Source organism: Cnephaeus nilssonii, assembly GCF_951640355.1.
Source record: "Cnephaeus nilssonii genome assembly, chromosome: 4".
NCBI classification, from domain to species: Eukaryota; Metazoa; Chordata; class Mammalia; order Chiroptera; family Vespertilionidae; genus Cnephaeus; species Cnephaeus nilssonii.
Window position 1 is genome coordinate 6,456,100 of NC_137075.1, and position 6,000 is coordinate 6,462,099.

The following is a 6,000-nucleotide window of genomic DNA, read 5'->3' on the forward strand; positions in this document are numbered from 1 at the left end:
ACACCATACTTAGTTATTAGAATATTATTGACTGTATTCCCTATACTGTAGTTTACACCCCCATGACTACACTATAACTACTAATTTGTACTTCTAAATTCCTTCACCTTTTCCACCTAGCCTCTAACCCCCTCCCATCTGGCAACAGTAAACATGTTCTTTGTATCTATGAGTCTGTTTTTGTTCTGCTTGTTCATTTATTTTGATTTTTAGATTCAATTGCTGATAGGTATGTATTTATTGCCATTTTACTGTTCATGTTTTTTATATTTTCTTCTCCTCTTCCTCCTCCTCCTCCTCCTTCTTCTTCAAGAAGGTCCTTAAACATTTAATGTAATACTGATTTGTTGGGTTAATTTGAATACTCACTCCTGATTAACTGGTGGGTGTCTCGAAGGTACAGTCAATTTGTATCTTACTCTTTTATTAGTATAGATCATTTCACTGGGTAGAATAATCCTAGTTGTAGGTTCATGGTTTTCATATTTCAAATTTCACTTTGAATATTTCTTGCCACTTCCTTCTAGCCTGCAAAGTTTCTGTTGAGAAATCAGCTGACAGTTGTATGAGCACTACTTGGTAGGTAACTAACTGCTTTTCTCTCGCTGCTTTTAAGATTCTCTCTTTGGCCCTAGCCAGTTTGGCTTAGTGGATAGAGTGTTGGCCTGCTAACTTGAGACTGGAGAGTCTCAGGTTTGATCGCAGTCAAAGGCACATGCCCAGGTTATGGGCTTGGTCCCCATTGCGGGGAGTGCAGGAAGCAGCCAATCAATGATTCTCTCTCATCATTGATGTTTCTATCTCTCTCTCCCTTTCTCTTCCTCTCTAAAATCAATAAAAATATTTTTTTTAAAAAAAGATTCTCTCTTTGTCTTTAACCTTTGGAGTTTTACTTATGATGTGTCTTGGTGTGGGCCTCTTTGGCTGACTTTGTCTCATCTTATTTGAGACTCTCTGTGCTTCCTGGATTTGAATGTCTATTTCTTTCACTGGGTAAGGGAAGTTTTCTGTCTTTATTTTTTCAAGTAGGTTTTCAATTTCTTGCTCCCTCTCTTCTCCTTCTGGCACACCCATGAAGTGAGTGTTGGTACACTTGAAGTTGTCCCAGAGGCTTTTTACACTGTCTTCATATATTTTTATTCTTTTTTCTTTTTTCTATTCTGATTGGGTGGTTTTTGCTTCCTTATATTCCAAATTCTTGATTTGATTCTCAGCATCCTCTACTCTACTGTTGATTCCTTGTAAATTATTCTTTATTTCAGTTAGTGTATCTTTCATTTCTGACTGGCCCTTTTTTATGTGGTTGATGTTCTCACTAAGTTCCTTGAAGTTCTCAGTAAGTTCCTTGAGCATCCTTATAATCATTGTTTTGAACTCTGTATCTGATAGTTTTCTTGCTTCCATTTAATTTAGTTATTTTTCTGAAGATTTCTCATGTTTTTTCATTTGTAACATGTTTCCTTGTCTCTGCATTTTGCCTGCATCCCTGTGTTTATTTCTATACATAAGGTAGATATGCTATGTCTCTTGGACTTGGTAGAGTGGTCCTGTATAGTAGGTGTCCATTACGGTTCAGTGGCTCAGCCTCTTCAGTAACCTGAGCTGGGCACTCCAGGTGCACCCATTTGAGCTGTGTGCACTCTCCTACTGTCGTTGAGCCTTGATTGATGTTGGCATCACTGGGAAGGATTGGCCCCCAAGCCAATCAATTGTGAGGATCTGCTGTGACTACAGCAGAAGAGCTGCTGTGCAGGAGCTGATCTTATGGAGCACAACTTGCTTCAGTGGGGCTTTGGCTGCAAACCAAGTCTGTCTCTTGGGTGTGTCACTCATGGAGATGGTAGAGTTGTAATCCAGCATGGTCAAAGCTGACCACCGTGTACACTGGCACTGGGGCCTCCCAGGAGGTGCAAAGTCAGCCACTACCTGTGCCCTGCCTGGGGCCCCTGAGCATGAGCTACAAAGCAATCTGCAGATGGCTGCTACTTATCTTGGACTTGGAGGATCCTAAGAGTGGCAAACCAAGGTGGGTTGACACTAGTGCCAGGCCTGGGACCACTTATTGAGAGGTACAGGGCATGCTGAGGCCAGCTGCTGCTTGTTTGAGAGATTTTAGGAATGAGGCAAGAGAGGCAGGTTGTATGGAAAAGCCACTAGAAATGGCTTGGATGAGCCTGCAAGTAGGGAGGGGTGGGGTCTCAGGTAATCACCAGGGTGAGGTGAAAAGTGAACCAGGTTGATGGAGGTTCAGATATGGTGCCTGCCTCTTGGCTCTGTGGCAGGAGGTCTCAGCAAAGGAACAACGGACTCTGCCAGCACTTCTGCCTGGGAGAAAGCTACCCCTCCAGCTCTTCCCCTGATTCCAGACAAGTTAGTTCCTTCTTTAATGTCCCTGATTCCTTTCAAGCTACTGCCCTAGTGTTGAGCTCAGAGGAGGTGAGTCCGAGTAAACCTGCTTACGTCCCTTTAAGAGGGATTCCAGAAGCCTTCTGTCTCCCTCAGCCTCAATCCCCACTTGTTTTTACAGCCCAAAGTTATGGGGACTTCTCTTTCTGGCACTGGAATCCTGGGCTTGGAGGCCTGGAATGGGTTAGGAACCCCTTCTTCCTCAGGGAAACCTCCACAGACAAGATATCTCTCCCAATTTTAAACTGCCACACGTGGGTATGGGATCAACCAATTCCGAGATTCTGCCCCATCTCCACTCCTTCTACCAGTCTCCATATGCTTCTTCTTTAATTCCCTATATGTAGGACTTACTTTCAACTAGATTTCAGGTGGTTCTGAATAATGGTTGTTCTGTAGTTTAATTGTAACTTTGATGAGGCCACAAGTACCATGTGTACCTATGCCCCCATCTTGACTGTACTAAATTTTATTCATTTTTAAATAAACAATCCATAAGTGCATTAATTTTGTGAAAAATACAAATGATCCCCCCAAAAATTAAAGCTCCAATGACTATCACTCAATCCCACCCCTCCACAGAGGTAACTGCTATAACCAACCTACTATGTACACTTGGGAACACTTTGTTATGCATATGCATGACTGATGTATTTATACCTTCTGGAATTTCATTTTTGTATATATGTTGGGAGGTACAAAATGTGAATGGTTGAGAAACTGGCTTTTGAAAAAAATATCTTTTAAGTGTTGTTTACATGAATCTATCACATTTAACTGCTTTATAGTGCATCTCAGTAGTTTTCAATTTTTTGCTATTATGAAAAGAGACATGGACATAAACATCTTTGTACACACCTAACATACACTATGCACTATGTGCAAGAGTGCTCTAGCTCAGACACCAGAAAGAATGTGAAGTTGATTTCCCATGGTGTACAAAAGAATGGCCAATTACCAAGTTTATCTGACTTCTCAAGTCAGAGATCTTTGCCCTTTTTAAACAATGTAGGAAACCTGAATTCCATACATTCTAAAAGGCATGACTTCCAAAAATACAGTTCTCTTAAGAAATCTTGATGAAAAAATATTTAAGGCATATAACTTAAAGACTGACTAGGTAAAATTTTATTGCCATGGCCTCAAAAACTTAGCTATGAAGCATTATTCCATAGGATTAACTGTCATTAAGTGACAGTACTGTTTTCAAAAGACTTTGAGTACTTGCCTATTGATGGCCATGTAACTAATATAGCCTCAGTCCATCTCAGGACAATTGGATTATTGTAAAATTTAGAAAGCAGCCAATCACAAAGCATTTGTTACTCAAAACACTAATATATGGTGGCTTCCTCAAGGTTTCTGGAATAATTAATAAAAACTGTTAGCCAAGTGGGACATAACAAACTAGAAAAGAAGCTGGAAATTGCAATAAGAAGGAAGGTCATGGGCAAATTTGAGAGGCTCATTGAGAAAATATTTGACTCAGAATACTTGTTTTATATAACCATCAACACCTACCTGAGTGCCTTGACCATAGGAAATGCTTAGTTAACACTTTTCCAAGGGGTGACAAAGTAGCACTATAATCAGTGTCTGGAGAAAGATAATTAAAACAGAATGTTGATTGATTTTTCAATTTTTCAAACTGGGAAGATGCAAGTAGAATGTCACCAAAATTGTATGTTGGCATTTAAACTCCCCATGACACATAGGGTTTTTGTCTAAATAAAACTTAAGCACCTTTGTCACATATATTAAAATCATGCCCTTCAAAAAATCAGATTTGAGGGAGCAGAGGCAGTGGGAGCCCAGAAGCCTGTGAGCTGGCCAGGAGCAAGTCAGCTTCCAACCAGTTTAATAATGAGGTTCTGAGGGCCCACAGGCTCACCCCAGCACCATGGCCTACCCCTGCGGATGCTCTGCAAGAAGCTCATCCAGGAGGCTCAGCAATATTCAGAGGCCCTGGACAGCATGCAGATCCTCAAGCACACCCCGGAGTCCAGTCCCAGCCAGTGCAGAGAGAAGCTGGCCTGGGCATCCTACGGTCAGACAGGAGGGGAGGTGGCTGATAGATGGTACAGTGTAATTAAGAATTGCAACTTCCAGCAGCGTGGCTTCAACTCTGAGACTGGACACTTCAGGCCATGGTATGAAAGAACACAAAGAGGATGGGAGTAGAGAAAGCATCTGAAAGTGATGGGTCCTCCTTCGTGGTGGCTAGACACTTCCCAGCAGGGAATGTCCTCAACTAGGGCTTCTTTGAAGAAAATGTCCTGCCTCCAAAGAAGTAGCTTGCCAAATGTAAAGGGCAGCTGGCAGACTTAGAACGTGGATATGGAAGGTGTACAGTACAACAAAAACCAGATGCGTGTCTCTCTCGGTGGGTGTATATGCTTGTGTGTGATGCATGTGAGTGTCTCTTACACACACACTTGGATATACAGTTTGGCATGAACTAATTCATATCAAAGGAATGAGCCAATGAAGCCTTTACTCTGATGGTTAGACCACAATTATTTGGACTTGGGGAAAATCAATTTTTAAACTTTTCTTGTTATTTTTAAAGTAAACTTTTTTGGGGTACTTTTCTTACTTGTAATATTCATCCATGGACTTTTTGTATTCCAAATGTGTGTGCTGTTGAGAAGTGAAATTCATTTCCTGTGATCTTCCTGCATTGCAATCTACTAGTGGTAGATATTTAGGAATATTAAAGCCTTGAACCAAGATGGCGGCATAGGTAAACACATGAACTTGCTGCCGCGCACAACCATATCAAAACTACAACTAAAAGACAAAATGAATATCATCCAGAACCACGGGAAGGCTGGCTGAGTGGAAATTCTACAACTAGAAGGAAAGAGAAACGTGCCTTGAGTCCGGTAGGAGGTGCGGAGGTGTGGAAGTGAAGTGTGGAGGTACAAAGGCACACACAAAAGGGGCTAGCAGCTGGGTACACTGTTGTCTTTTTCAATCAGGAGGGAGATACAAGCTCCTGACTGCTCCGAACTCCAGTTCCGGGCGAGACTCTGGGGACCCAGACTCTTACGGGGAGAAACTGGACTGTCTGGCATCAGGCAGGAATGCGAGGGCAGCTTTCTCTCAGAGGTGCTCACAGCCATCTTTGTTCCTACATGGTGTGTGGGACACAGAGACCCAGGAGCCTCTTCGGGGCAGGGCTGATGGGCAGCCATCGCTGTTTGCTCTGCCCTGGTGATTCCCTGAGACCCCGCCCCACCCAATTTACAACCCCACCCAAGCTGTGCCCAAAGGCTTTTGCATATGAATGGTCTGGCCTTTTGCAATCTAAAACCTAACAAACTGCAACTGGGTCAGAGAGCCCCAGAGCTTCCAAAAGAAGGCCCAAGGCTCCACAGCAGCTTGCATTGCTTCACAGCTGAGCCTCATCTGGGCACCTCCAAACCCCAAACAAAGAGGAAGAATCTGCAGATCTCTCTGTAGCTCCTGCTGGGTGGCCTCAGGCAGTGGCTGACTTTGCACCTCCTTGGAGATCCAAGAGCCAGTGTATCCAGTGATCAGAGTGAGACCATCCAGATTACAACTCTTCACATCCATAAGAGACACACTCAG

The 6,000-nt window shown here is 42.8% G+C and overlaps 1 pseudogene across 1 annotated transcript in view; it reads left to right on the plus strand.

The window, feature by feature from the left end:
- The window catches only part of LOC307097521 (Golgi-associated plant pathogenesis-related protein 1-like), a 48,667-nt pseudogene extending 43,967 nt beyond the window's left edge, over positions 1-4,700 (plus strand). Inside the window, exon 2 of the transcript in view lies at positions 4,198-4,700. The product of the transcript in view is annotated as a Golgi-associated plant pathogenesis-related protein 1-like (transcript). The remainder of the gene's footprint in view (positions 1-4,197) is intronic.
- The last annotated feature ends 1,300 nt before the right edge of the window (positions 4,701-6,000 follow it).